The sequence below is a fragment of the Equus asinus genome, chromosome 23 (genome assembly GCF_041296235.1).
Source record: "Equus asinus isolate D_3611 breed Donkey chromosome 23, EquAss-T2T_v2, whole genome shotgun sequence".
Lineage (NCBI taxonomy): Eukaryota > Metazoa > Chordata > Mammalia > Perissodactyla > Equidae > Equus > Equus asinus.
In genome coordinates, this window is record NC_091812.1 from 11,613,106 (window position 1) to 11,628,819 (window position 15,714).

Genomic DNA, 15,714 nt, shown 5'->3' on the forward strand with positions numbered 1-15,714 from the left:
GCAATACCAAGAGGCAAGTTTAAAAATATAAACACAAACATAAGAAAAGATATCAAATGAACAACATAACATTACTACTCAAGGAACTAGAAAAAGAAGCAAAAACTAAGCCTAAAGTTAGCAGAAGGAAGGACGTATTAAAAAATAGAGCAGAAGTTAATGAAATAGAAAATAGGAAAACAATTTAAAATATGAACAAAAGTAAGAGTTTTTTTTAAACGATTAGCAGAAGTGACAAAACTTTAGCAAAATTAACAAGAAAAAAACGAGGACCCCAATAAATATAATTAGAAGAGAAGACATTACAAATGATGCCATTAAAATACAAAGATCAGGGGCTGGCCCCGTGGCCGAGTGGTTAAGTCCGCTGCAGGCTGCCCAGGGTTTCGTTGGTTCGAATCCTGGGTGCGGACATGGCACTGCTCATCAAACCACGCTGAGGCAGCGTCCCATATGCCACAACTAGAAGGACCCACAACGAAGAATATACGACTATGTACTGTGGGGCTTTGGGGAGAAAAAGGAAAAAATAAAATCTTTAAAAAAATACACAGATCAAAAGAAACTATTGTAAACAATTATACTCCAACAAATTGGACAGCATAGAAGAAATGGATAAAGTCCTAGAAATATATACCTACCAAGACAGAATCATAAAGAAACAGAAGATGTGAGCAGACTTATAACGACTAAGGCAGTAGAAGCTGTGATCAAACAGCCCAGCAAAGAAAAGGCCAAGATCAGATTGTGTCACTGGTGAATTCTACCTCACAAGTAAAGATGAATTAACATCAATCCCTCTAGAAACTTTCCAAAAATTTGTAAAAGAAAGAAAACTCTCGAATTTATTTTACTCAGCTAGCACTACTATGACACTAAAGCCAGATAAGTACACTAAAATGTAAGTTCAGGCCAATGACTTTGACAAATACAGTTGCAAAAATTCTCAGCAAAATACTACCAAGCTGAACTCGGTAGCACACTTAAAGGATCACACATCACTACGAGGTGGCACTTGTCTCTGGGATACAAAAATGGCTCAACATACGCAAATCAATAAGTGTGATACACCGCATTTGTAAAATAAAGGGTAAAAATCTTATTCTTCTTTCAATGATGCAGAAAAATTACTTGAAAAAATTTAACCTTCTTTTATAATAAAAGCTCTCAACTAATTGTGTAAAGAAATAATGTACTTGAACATAATAAAGTTCATATATGTAAGGTCCGTGATTAACATCATCCCAATAATGAAAGTTTGAGAGCTTTTCATCTAAATCATGAAAAAGTGAAAGATGCACATCTTCATCACTCTAATTCAACACAGTATTGGAAGTCCTAGCCAGAGCAGTTCACTGAGAAAAAGAAATAAAGGCACCAAAATCAGAAAGTTAAAGTAAATTTTTTTTCTGTTTGGAGGTAACATAATTTTATGTATGAAAATCTTAAAGACTCAACCAAGAAATTCTTAGCATAAATTAATTCAGTAAAGCTGTTGGGTGCAAAATCAACAACTTAAATAAGTCAATTTTATTTCTTTGCACTAACACCAAAATATATGAAAAAGGTATTTAAAAAACCAATTTTATTTATAATACCATCAAGAAAATACTTAGGAATAAATTCAAGCAAAGTGGGGAGTCTATACACTATAAACTATAAGAAAAATTTGAAGAAGACACAAACAAATGGAAACATATCCCATAATGATGGATCAGTGAGTCGATATTAAAATGTCAATACTTATCCAAAGCCATCTATATATTCAATGCAATCACTATGAAAATTCCAATAACATTTTTCACAGAAATAGAAAAAATATCTCACAATTTGTATGGGGATCACAAAAGATGCTGAATATTCAAAGCAATCTTGAGAAAAAATAACATAGCTGGAAGCAACGGAAATCATTTTTTGATTTTACACAATCTTACAAATCCATGCTAATCAAAACTAGATGGTACTGATATAAAAATAAACATATACAACAATGGAACAGAATTGAGAACCAAGATACAGACTCATGCATATATGGTCCAGCAATATTTGACAAAGGAGCCAAGAATGCTTGATGAGAAAAGGATTGTCTCTTCAAGAAACAGTATTTGAACTAGGATATTCACACACAATTAAATAAAATTGGACACCTATCTTACACCACTCACAAAAATTAACTGGAAATGGATGAAATAATTTAATGGAACAACTGAAACCATAAAACTCTCAGACGACAAGGTCTTAGAAGACCTCAATGTAGGTTTTGAGATTGATATTTTTGGACATGCAAAAATAGCAAAAATCAACAAATAGGATGGCATTAAACTAAAAGCCTTCTTTACAATAAAATAATCAACAAAATGAAAAGGCAACATACTAAACATATAAAATATTTTCAAATATGTGATGAGAGGTTAATAGCCAAAATGCATATGGAACTCCTACAACTTAATAGCAAAAATACAAATAACCTGGTTGAAAAAATGGACAAAGGACCTGGATAGACATTATTCCAATAAAGATTTACGAATGACCAAAAAATACACGAGCAGATGCTTAATGTCACTAATCATCAGGGAAATGCATATCAAAACCACAATGGGGTCACCTCACATCAATCATGAAAAAGACCAGAGATAACAATGTTGCTGAGGGTGTGAATAAAAGGGAGTCTTGCGCACTGTTGTTGGTAATGTAAATTGGTACAGCTACTATGGAAAACTGTATGGAGATTCCTCAAATAATTAAAAATAGAACTAGCATGAGATCCAACAACCCAACTTATGGGTATATATCCAAATAAAATGAAATCAGAATCTCAAAGAGATATCTGTACATCCATGTTCATTGTAGCATTATTCACAATAGCAAACACCTGCAAACAACTTGTTTCATATGTATATGTGTATTAAGTATATGTGTGTGTGTATACACACACACACACAATGGAATATTACTAAGCCACAATAAAGAAGGAAACCCAGGCATTTGTGACACACTGATTGACTTTGTAGGTACTATGCTAAATGGAAAATCAGAGTAAGAAAAATACCATATCTCACTTACATGTGGAATCTCAAAAAGCAATATGGATGAATCTCCAAAATACAGTATTGAGTGCAAGAAGCATGGCGTAATTGATGATATGTTCAAATAATGATTAGCTTCTTGGAGTTTTTGATTAGGAAAAAGCAAAAGGAAGACTCCAAGAGTACTAGAAGCATGAAATATTCTAAATCTTGATCTTTGTTGTAGTTACATAAGCATATACATATGTAAAATTTGTAAGCTGTATGCTTGAGATTTGTATTAACTGCATTAACCAAAAACTGTATCAGCTGTAAGTGAATTATGCCTTGAAGATGATATGTTCAAGGTAACTCCCCACTTCAGATTTTCTTACAGTTCCTGCTTTTGTACATGTGGCCTCTGCATGATGTTCCTCTGTTTTTAGACATCGATAAAAAACACATCAGTAGTGCCTTTTGAAAATTTTCTACGGAAACATTTATTTAAAAACTAAGGGTATAAACTCTGAAAAGCAATCAAAAAAATAAAGAGAAAGACATAGAATTTCCAAAACTATTTTGAAATTTTCTTTTCAATTTTGATTTCGTATTTAATTTCATTATGATCAGATAACAGGTCTATATTATTTCTCTGAATTGTATTGTTATTTTTACAGGCATCTGGTCAACTTTTATTAATGTCTGTGTTTGCTTGGAGATAATGCCATTCTGTTATTTTCTTTTGTTTGCTTGAGTTTCTTCCTATAGGTCAGGCTGAACAGTTGTCTTGTTGAAATATTTTATTCTTACCAAATTTTACGGACTTATATGATTTTCAAATCCATATGTTTTAAAATCTATTTTTCTGATGGCAAATGAATCTGGCACAAATAATGACATTTTCATGACTGCGTTTATTTGTGTCAATTTCGTTCATTGTAAGAAAACAAAAAATATTGATGGCATAATTGACAGAATATTAGCAATTATGTTCCTTTTTTTCATCCTAACACTGGGTGAGAAGAATGATAAACAAGGCAAGCAAACTCTTAGTCTTGAGCAGAGGGCTACTCTCTTCCGACATCTTCAATTCCTTCTCAAAGTGTAGAGTTTCCTGAATAATCTCTCTAGACATGGACCCAGGATCTACATGCATCTGTTAAGGTACCACCACAAATATGCACACGGTATTGGTACTTGCATCACTACACGAAGCTGGAAATTTCCTATGTCGCTCTAAAATTTTCATGTTGGAATTGAGGTGGACTTGAAATGCCATTTTAACTCTCAGAAACTCATATTGCAGATTTATTTTCCCTGGAAGTTCTTTCTGGATTCATTTTTCTATGTATGTTTAAAATTTCATTTATTTCTTAAATTTGTTACAAACATACAAAATTTAGCCTCCATAAGAAAATTCTCTAAGCCAACTTATTATGCAGTTTCTGGTTGTAATTTGGCTCTGATGACCACATCTTTCTACCGTGTCTGTCTGTATCTTCTCTGGCTTGCATCTTCCTCCAACAGATAGAGACATAGTCTTATTTATTCTCTTTTCAAAGCCCCCAACCCTGGAGGAGTGCCCATATTTTGCATGAGAAATAATTCTAGTTACCTGGATATTTGCAGATGTGAGGTGATCCATATAACTTATAAGAAACAGGCGGCTGACTTTCTCAGGTTTGCTCACTCATTATCATCAAGTGTTCTATTAAGGCTAAGTATGTTTATGTATCTGAATTCATATCCATGGACCCCATGTCCATCATAAATCAACATAACATTTAAGCATCATGGACAAAATTAATTCCAAGAAAGAATTTAGTCGTGGTGTACTTTAAAACAGATTGGCCACTGCAATTACGAGAGCCCGGGGAAAGATATACATTACTTAAACAAAAAGTTACATGAATTAAAATGGTTTGCCTTCAAGCTCCAGATAAAACAGATTTTGAAAGACTGCTTACGAAAACAGTGAAAATATAACATGCACAGAGCAAAAACATAGAACATAGTGTTTAAAATAAATTCCTGGACAGAAATAAATATACCAGCTTAAAGGACAAGCTTCGGAGTCACATTTTAACATTTATTTGCTGTGTGATATTGAGAACAATATTAGTTTTCCATGCCTCCATTTTCTCACTTAGAAGATGGGTGTCAAAGTACTTATATCATATAGCTGTTAATAGGATGCAAAATAATGTATAAAAATTGCTTGGTGTGGAGCATAGCAAACAGTAAGTGCTCAAGAAATAGCCTCTCTTAGTACAGTAGTCTCACGTAATTCTTAGCTACTTCCTATTATACTGATCAAAGAATTTAACTTTCTCTTCAAGCATTATTAAAGGAGAGAGAATTGCCATATGTTTAAATGTTAACAACTTCAGGAAATTAGACTCTTTGAATAATTTGAAGAATGAGACTAAGTTTGCTGTCATTTTAAATTTACACATTTCCCCAGCCACCTTTCTCAGGGCCCCCTTGACCTGGCTGTTCCTCAGACTGTAGATGAGGGGGTTCAGTACAGGGGTGAAGATAGTGTAGAATGCTGACACGACCTTATCAAGGTCAGCTGACCTGTAGGATTTGGGTCTCATGTAGGTGAAAACGGCAGCTCCATTAAAGAGTCCCACCACAGCCAAATGTGAGGAGCAGGTGACAAAAGCCTTCTTGCAGGCTTCTCTAGAACGCATCTGGAGAACAGCTGTGACGATAAAACTGTAGGAGGTCAGGATGAGGGAAAAGGGGACCAGAAGAATTAACACACAGCAGATGTACATTACATTTTCGAAGACTGATGTGTCAGCACGAGCCAAGCGCAGCAGCATGGGGGCCTCACAGAAGAAATCATTGATCTCACACGAGCCACAAAATGGGAAGCTCAGGGTAGCAACAGCCTGCATGAGCCCATCAGCTGCCCCCAGGAACCAAGACCCCAAAGTCATTCTCAGGCATAATTGCTGGCTCATGAGGACAGGATATCTCAGTGGATGGCAAACAGCCATGTAGCGGTCATAGGACATGACTTTAAAAGGAAACTCTCCCCACCACCCAGTGTGAGTGAAAAAAGATCTGCAGCCCACAACCAGCAGGGGAGATGGACTTCTTGCCAGTCAAGTAGTCAGCAGCCATTTTGGGCACGATGGTGGCAATCAGCATCACATCCATGAGGGAGAGTTGGCTCAGTAGGAAATGCATGGGTATGTGGAGCCGGGGGTCCCAGTAAATCAGGAGAAGCATGACGACATTGCCCATAAGAGAAGCAATGGCCATTGTCAGCACCACCATGAAGAGAAAGAGGTGGGGTCTTGTATGTTTAAAGAGTCCTAGAAGAATGAAGTCTGATGTTGTGTTTCTCTTCTCCATGATTTCTTCTGGTGTGATTCTGCAAATGGAAAAATAGAGAAGGAAGGGACTTTCATCATCTACAAACCTTAGTTTGGCTTCATAACTTCTGCACATGTGCTGGCTATGGAATCCAAGGTCCTGACTCAAAGCCCTACATCCCAGTTAAGATGCTTCTGCTTGACCTATTATTCCACTTCTCTGTAACTCAGCCTTTTAATGTTTTAAATAACGTTAGTCTATATATTTCACACAATGATATATTGGTTGGTATAATAGATCAAAATGAATCAAAAGTAGAAAAAAACTGTCAAGATTATAAAATTGTAAATAATTTGGCTTCTATTATATTATTTAATAATTATTAATATTGTGCTTTCCTTACGTGTACTGAAACCAAAATTAAACATTTTAGAAAATAAACACTTATTTAAACATTTACTATTTATATTTCTTTGAGTCTTAGATGAATTCTTTTCAAATTTTGGAAATTTTAACATACTCAAATTAGTTACTTTTTTAATAAACAAAAAATTACAGCTGTTTCACTGCGGGTTACAAGGGCCACAGAAGGGAACAGATGAGTATAACAAAGTTTCCCCACTGAAGGAACATAATATCCCTAATAATTGATGAAAATGTTACTTCCTCTCGTTAAATAACTATTTTTATTACCTGATTTTAAAGTGCGGCTATGCTAGTTCATCACTCTCTGCTCTGAAACCTTCAGTCTGTTTCCATCACACTTGTAATAAAATGCACATTTCTTTCCGCAGCTTCCTAGGACTTGGAGCCATGCCCTATGCATTGTTTCACGACACAATGTACCGTCATGGAGACTTGCAATGATCAGGTGAGTATGAAAGGCAAGCATGAGAGGATCTTTGATGTCAGTAAATGCTTGGAGAGCATAGCAATAACTATAACGACGTACTCGTGATTAAAAAGGTGATTAAAAAGAAAAGGAAGCAGTTTTAAAACAACCTTATTACATGAGGCATAATTATCAGTCACAGGTGAAGTATAAATATATCTGAGAGGAAAAATATTTTTAAAATGCTTAAATTATATATTTGGCCTGTCTTCTGAGGACAGTTGCTTAATATTTAGCAAAACAGATCTATTTTCTTAGGAGACACAAACAAAATGACTGAGCCCACAGAAATGAGCACGGCCTTTTGAGGAAGGGTTCACAGGTTGAGAGCTGTTATACACTGAACATAAGTAAGATTTTTTAGTGTTTGACATTTTTTAAACTCCATACTAAGAACAAAACTTGTAAATTCATAAAGAGCAGAAGAGCATATAGGTGCATGGAGCCAATTCTCCTTTTTCCTTAGCAGAAAAATGCACAAATTTGCCACTTCTGTTTATGGACGGGTTTGCAGACCTCTTTATTTCTGACATGGACAGTCCAAAAATATTTCATCCGAAGCCTTAGAGACACAGTAATCTCTGAGCCTGTTTTCTGGAATTGTCTGGCAATTGATTGGTAATTGATTACCACAGAGACAGAGATAGTGATGATGCTTTATAACCCGAAGGGTTTGATTTTGTGAATACTCTAATGCTATAAAAATTAGGCGGCAGACAGAACCCATGTCTTGCAGAGCCATCTAACACATAGGCAGTCTCTTTAAGAGACCTGTGGAAAGTCAGTTCTAATGGCTCGTTAAATTGCTACCTCCACCACGTGAACATTCACGTTTGAACAGACACAACAACACAAAGGAACACCAGCACCTTTGCGATGGCTTGTTTAACCACTGATACCAGACACATAAGCAGTCTACCTAATCGAGGCCTTGCCAAGCCTTGGTGATTTGCACTACCTCCTATCTAGTGCATTCAGCTCCTTGTTTTATATATTATTTAAGATATCTTTCTCCTCTTATTGCCACAGACCCTGATTCCTTGCCTGCAGGCTCTCTCAACCTCCATTATAACTTTAAACCACCCTCAGACTGATCTTATCGATGTGGGGATGTATGGATAAAGAACTCTGGGCTCAAGATACAGAACTCCTGGTTTGAGAATCATTTCGTTTACTTTCTATATACGTGATGAGGAGTCAGTTACTTAACCTTGCTGCATTTATATGTTTTAAATTACAAAGTTTCTTAACAGATTACTAAAATAATTAAGATATTTTGTGCATGAATGAATTTTGAAGTAATTTCCCAAGTCATTTTGCACATTGAAAGAAAATTATTAATTTCAATTTTATTTGTTGGTCTATATCATTAGTTGCTATTTTTTCCCACATAAACAATAGCTAGAAAGCCATAGCACAAAATGTCAATTTGATCATTTAACTGAATGCTCTGGAAATGTGAGGATGAAATAGATAGATGATAGAGAGATACACACATGGACACACACACACACGTGTGTCTCTAATCAATAACAGTAAATTTGGAACCATGACTCTTTAAAATGAAAATGTAGTAAATAAATAAGTAACTCTGTGATATCTTCCTCTATTGTGAAAAATTGTGATGTATGGTATTTTAGTAAATTAGGCTTTTCAACATACTATAATAGATAATTTAATAGGAAGGTCAATATAAATATATTAATTTCTTGTACATAACTAATGCAGCTTGATCTTTTTCACTAAATATCATACATAGAATTTTTAATAAAGAATTTATTGGCTTTATGGCTATATAAATGAATTCACTTGCTAAGTGAAACATTTAGCCTTTAACTGAAAGTCCATATTAACTCAGCAAATTATGAGAATATTATAAGTATTTCTTCTTTACATCAATTGTGGACCAAATTAATGTTAGGCTATTAAATAAGGTGACTGAAATTGAGCAAAGTCTTTTTTTTAAATGTACTTATATATTTTTGTGAAGTGAGAGAAATACTTCCCCTCCAGGAATAGGTTATGGATAGTTTTCCAGGTGTACATGATCACATCCTTCAGAGAAAGAAAGGGAAACTGTTCTTCATTATTCTTAAAGTAATAAAATAGTTTGCCGCCAGAATTTTTCTTATTTATTCTAGGCCCTTTATTTAGAGAATGTTTGAGGAATTCTGTGTCTATTAATCCCAAAATCACACCCTTTCTGAAGCTCGTAGGGAAATTGATTACAGTCTCCTCCACATTGCACTGACTTGTAAGCTCTAGTAGAGATCATTGTCATAAACTGTTGGAGTTTCCTTCCACAATCTCCTTTTCTCTTCCTTCTGCCATTCTGCCCTCAACAAAGAAAGTGCCTCTATGTCCAGAAGATATTGATATAACATGGTTAATTTCTTGAAACAGCCACACAGTTCATTGAAACAATCCACTATTTTATGAGCTCAGTAATTTGAATGAATTGATTGCTTATTCAAGAAGATCTATTAGCCTACTGGTTTTGGGTGGACCAGCCCACAATTTACGTCTTCAGAATATATGTGGACAATGGGGAGACTTTTATTTTGTATCATTTGTGAATAAAGTCTTACAACGGTTACTCTGCAACTCAAAATTCAGATGTAGAATACTAAACACTTCATAAATACGAATCACTTGAAATTACTTACTAATATAAAGGAAAAATAATTCTCAAATTAGACTCACCACTATTGTAGAGTTGTAATCCGTGAGACATCCATATGGTGCTGGGTCTTTTTAATAGGTTGACTACAAATGCGCGTTAACAGCAGTGTTGAGGGCACTGCTTTCTCCTCCTGGCCTCAGGCCGTACTTATTTCGAAGTCCTAAGTGACCACTTAAAGTTTCCTACACTTATAAAATACCTTCCCCGGGGCAACGACACTTTCGAAGACAAGTCACCTTTGGTAGGGGAACACAGATTTAACGGTTGCTCAAGAGTAAGTGATGCAATGAACTAATTTAACACCCGGGTTTTCCTAAAGGCAAAATAACCCCGAATGGGAAGGTGAAGAGATGAGGCACTCTAAGGATAACAGCGAATGCAAGGCCTTTTCAAAGGCAAAACAGAAGTTCCACTCCTTGAACTGAACAAATGTGACTTAATTGCCTGAAATATAGATTGTTCATTTTACTGACTGATGATAATGATGGATTTTATTTATTAATCAAATATGCTCAGCATTTTACATATATTTCAAACATTTTATTTAATCTTTAAAACAGCCGTTTGATCTATGAACTTCTGCATTTTACCAGAATGCAAACAATGTTAATATTTTTAAGTGCCATACCTATATTTAATTGTCCTGAGGTAGCAGAATGGAGGAATTTTGTTTAAGTCACCTCAGTGTGTGGTTCTCAAACTTTAGGGAGCATTTGAATCACTCAGAGGGATGGTTAGTTACACGTTGAGAAATATGTCCTTAAATAAGTCATGTAAAGTTGAATTTTGACTCTATCCTTAACTGGTCTTCAGTGCTTTGATAGCCTCTAAACTCATTGATTTCCAATTTTTTAAACCCTTTTTCTATTCCTTATGTATTTCATGATCTTGGATTAGCATTATAAGTGAGCTTCCTCTTCCTCTTCTATAAAATATGCCTAATAACCTTGCTTACTTTGTAACATTATTAGAAGGATTAAATAAAATATTTGTAAATTATTTGGAAGAGTATCTGGCCCTTTGTAAATCCGGTATAAACGTTCATTTTTATCATCACCATGATTGTTTCCAATGGGGGAAAAAGTGTCTTGAAAGCAGGGCTTATGTTGATTCTGGCCCAAGTGTTATGAAAAATTATCTAAAAAAGTAAATAAGCAAAGGGAGAGCAGTCTGTCCTTTCAGTGTTATACTTGGTCATTGTTTAACAGGACTGCTCAAAGATTATTTAGTTCTCTGGGTGAATGCAACTGTGTTTGGCTTACTATTTATTAATAATCAGGGCCAAGAATCTGTGAACTTGCATATTAGTGTATATATTTGGTTCCAGTACAGATGCAAATAATTTATGTCTGGTAATAAAGTAAGAAATCAACCAACTTAGCCAAAAAACAAAAACTCAAGCAGTGAGAAGGTTTTTTCCTCCTGACACCAAATGTGTGGTGTCTTCCAATACCTCTTTTCCAACACTCTGACATCAACCACAGAGCCTACAATTTAATCAAATCTGACACTACCTGGAGTCAGTGCAGGGCTCAGTCCCATAGACTGCCTCCTTCAGGTGCTCATCACAATTGTCAGGTTTTGATGCTTCTGTCCAACTTGGCTACAAAGAGCTCCTAGGACCCTCTCCTCAGGTTCTGTAATTTTCTAGAATGACTCACAACAGTCAAAACAATGCTATTATAATGATTACAGCTTATTATAAAGGATAAAAATGGACAACCAGATAAAGCGGTTCATGGGTGAGCTTCGGAAGGCTCTTGAGTGCAGGAGCTTCTATTCTCGTGGAGTTGGATTGCACCATCCTCCCAATCAGTGTTTGTGCACAGAAACTCTCTGAACACTGTCATTTAGGAGTTTTATGGAGGTTTAATTACATACTCATGATTGTAGCCATTGGTGATTAACTAAATTTACAGTTTTTCTCTCTTCTCTGGAGGTTGGGGAATGGGACCAAAAGTTCCAAACTTCTAATCACGGCTTGGTCTTCTGGCAACCAGGTCCCATAGTCAAGCTATATAGGGGCCCACCAAGAGTCTCCTCAGAACAAAAAGGAGCCCTATCACATTTACCACTCTGGAAGTTCCAAGGTTTTTAGGAGTTCTGTGCCAAGAACCTAGGACAAAGATCAATTATTCTTATGTTATAAAACAACAAGAAAAAGTGAAAATAACAAATAGCATTTTTTTTTTCAGTGTGGCCTTCTCACAGGTCTATAAAAAGCCCTGTTCAACTCAAACACTTTTTGCACGAGCTGTAACACCCTCTTTGTCCCCTCATGGATAAGTTTAACTTTGAATAGACATTCATTTATTTCAAATTTTTGTGAGAGTTATATATTTAACTTTGGGAAAATTTAACTTTTGGAGAAGATTCATCTAACTATGTCTCAAAATGCATCAGCTTTAAAGTGAATCTGGTAAGAGAGTAAGTAACTAGTGCACAGGCCTTGTAGGCATACAACTCACTTTCCTGTATTCCTCATGTGGAACCATGGTACCATCTGACCCTATTTGACCTCAGGTATGAGGAGGAATGTTTGGAACATGAGATGCCACTGCATAGAACACAACAACCATCTGAGATGCACTGGAAATTGGGTTGGTAGGGTTAAAGGATGTGTTTTCATTGCTAAGGTTGCCAGACTCTGGAGGGGGTCAACACGTGAAGATATTTTGACCTGTTCATTGTCTGAACCCAACTGGGAGAGCAATGTGAGGACTTGGTCTCACAAGGCCAAAATTGGTCTGAATGGAAGGAAAGGAAAGATGAGGCAAATGAAAAATACTCTTCTAAGATCTGTTGACAGACTGTAGGCAACCTACACGAGCTCTCTAAAACAGGATGACCCAGGACCCAATAAGCAGAAGTCAAAACACAGAAAGGAAAAAAGTTAAGTAATTAAGGGACCAATGACCCATGAAATAACTTGTATTTAGGTGAGAGTATACTCCTTTAAAGGTCCTCAAAAATGGATGAAGGACCCATGACTGTTTCAATGAATAAAAGTGGGAGGGAGACTTTAATGGCCCATGGTCTTCGCTGCTAAACAAAGCACACAGACAAGATGCTCCAACCTGCTCGAAATGTCAACAGAAAGCACTGTGAGTACTGCTGCTCACAACTACACCTGCAGGATTAGGAATCTCTAATTTTAGCATTTATCCATCACAAATTAACAAGTTATGTGAGGTGTATGAAATTATGTAGTATTCTACATTCTAACCAAAGCTTGAAATTGACAAACTTTCAGTTTTACCAATCTCTTGACAATGGAGAAAATCACGTTTTACACATAATTTGTATTTGCTGATTTTCTAATGAGGTTAAATATCATTTCACTCACTCAATTGCAATTCATGTTTTCTTTCCTGTAAAACTATTTATTCTTGCCATTTATCCATTTTTCTACTGAGATTTAAGGCTATTTATTTGTGAGTGTTCTTTGATTGGAGAATTTAATCCATTTACATTTAAAGTGGTGATTGTTATGTGGGGACTTAATGCTGCCATTTTAATTCTTGTTTTCTGGCTGTTCTCTGTTTCCATCATTTCTCTTCCTTTGTATTTCTGACTGCCATTTCATTTTGGTTGTTTTCTGAGGTAGATTTCTCAGTTTTCTCTTTTTTTTGAATTGTGGCTGTACTCTGATTTTTTGTTTAGTGGTTATCGTGAGGATTGTATGAAAGATATTCTCTTTTAAGTTGTAATTGAGCCTTTGCCTCCCTAATCTGGTGGAGAGCCACAGGTTTCTGATCGTTTCTGTCTATTTATCTCCTGCTCAGAGCTGTGTAGACCTTTGCATTTTTGTTTCTGGTGTGACGGCATCTTTAATTATTTCTTGTCAAGGAGGTCTAGTGGTGATGAACTCCCTCAGCTTTTGCTTATCTGGGAAAGCTGTTACTTCTCCATTGTATCTGAAAGAAAGTTCATTGGATAGAGTATTCTTGGCTGAAAGTTTTTGTCTTTCATTATTTTGAATATATCATTCCATACTCTCTTAGCCTGTAGGGTTTGTCCTGAGAAATCTGCTGAAAGCCTGGTAGGGTTTCATTGGTAGGTTTTCTTCTGCCTCGCTGCTCCTAGTATTTTGTCTTTATCATTAAATTTGGCCGTTTTTACTATTATATGCCTTGGAGAAGGTCTTTTAGCATTGATGAAGTTGGGCATTCAATTAGCTTCATTTATCTGTAAATCTGAAACCATCCCCAGCTTTAGGAAGTTCCCAGCAATTATTTCTTTGAACGAGTTCTCGGCTCCTTTCTCCCTCTCTTCTCCCACTGCAATACCTATAATCCTTACGTTGCTTTTCTTAATTGAGTGATATATTTCTTGCAGAATTCCTTCCTATTTAAAAATTTAGCTCTGTCTCCTCCTCCACTTGTAGCATTTCTACATTTTTCTCCTCTAGAAGACTATTTACTCCATAACATCAGTTCTATTTCTTAATGATTCTAGATTATTTTTTATTTCATTAATTGTGTTTTTCACATCCAGAATTTCTGCTTGATTTTTTAAAGTTTCAATCTCTTTGGTGAAGAGATTCATTTTATTGCTGGTTTCCTTGAATTGTCTTTCTGTGTTTTCTAGTAAGTCATTGAGTTTCTTATCATGGCTATTTTGAATTCTCTATCATTTAGGTTCTGTATTTCTCTGTCTTCAGTGTTGGTTTCTGGAGAATTGTCATTTTCCTTCTGGTCTGAATTGTTGCAGCCGTTTTCTCATGGTGTTTGATGAGCTAATCTTTTGTCAGGGCATTTGTGGTATTCTTAGGATGCAGATTCCCCCTGTTACCACTAGGGGGAAGCAGGAGCAGCGTTTCTGGCCCCACCCCATCTGCTGGAAGCTGTGGACCTATTACAGGTGCTTGCCCCAGCCTGGGGTGAATTCAGACACTTGTGTGGACTGTCGTTGGCAGGCGGGGCTTCCTTGCTGGGATGGGCCACGCTTTGGTGCTTCAGGGGCACTCTGAGCTCCCCATCTCTACCAGAAAGTGATCGCCAGTGGGCTCAAAGCTGCTGCTGCCTCTTCCCACAGCTGCCCAGGACATGTTCTCTATTTGGGGGCTCAGCAGCACTGTGAGCCCTCATCTGCATGTCTGGGAAGCATTTGCCCCAACACGTAGATCTGCTGCTATCTCTGTTTACAGTCCATTGGACTGTTGTGCTTGGTGGATGGGGCTTCCTCGCTGGGACCTGAGCTATTGCTGCCCCTTGGTGGCACAGGGGCATGGTGGGCTCCCTCTCCCCACCAGGAGAGTGAAAACAAGCACAGGCTAAGAGTTACAGCTGGCTCCTCCTATGGTCACCCTGGTGTGTGCTCCCACTGTCGGGTGCTTGCCCCAGGTAGGAAAGTGTTTGTGTGCATGCACAGGGCTACCAGGGGAGAGCAGGGTGTGCTCACCCATCTCACTTCCCCAGTGGCCAATCCACCCACCCTCAGATGTACAGCTGCGTGTGTCTCTCAGGCATTCTGTTGTGCTTTGTGGGTTTCTTCCATTGGTCAGTGAATGTCTATTTGGTTGTAGTTCAAAAGGGAGAATGATGAAGGGAACAGCTCACTGTGCCATGTTGCTGACTTCATCCTCCTGTATGTTTCTTAGCAGCATTCCAAATAGTTGATGACACTATCTAGAGCTTGGTTTGAAAAACACAAAAAACTCTTGATTTTCCTTTTATTTCACTTGTTGATTGTTATTTATTACTGCAAATCAAACCACCCCAAAGTCCAGTGGCATAGAGTAACTACAATATTGCTGTTGCAATTCATGAGTCTGAAATTTTGACAGGGCTTTGCAGGAAGAG

The 15,714-nt window shown here is 36.7% G+C and overlaps 1 pseudogene; it reads right to left on the reverse strand.

Moving 5' to 3' along the window:
- The window catches only part of LOC123275645 (olfactory receptor 2T8-like), a 57,797-nt pseudogene extending 51,364 nt beyond the window's left edge, over nucleotides 1-6,433 (reverse strand).
- Between the last annotated feature and the right edge of the window lie 9,281 nt (nucleotides 6,434-15,714).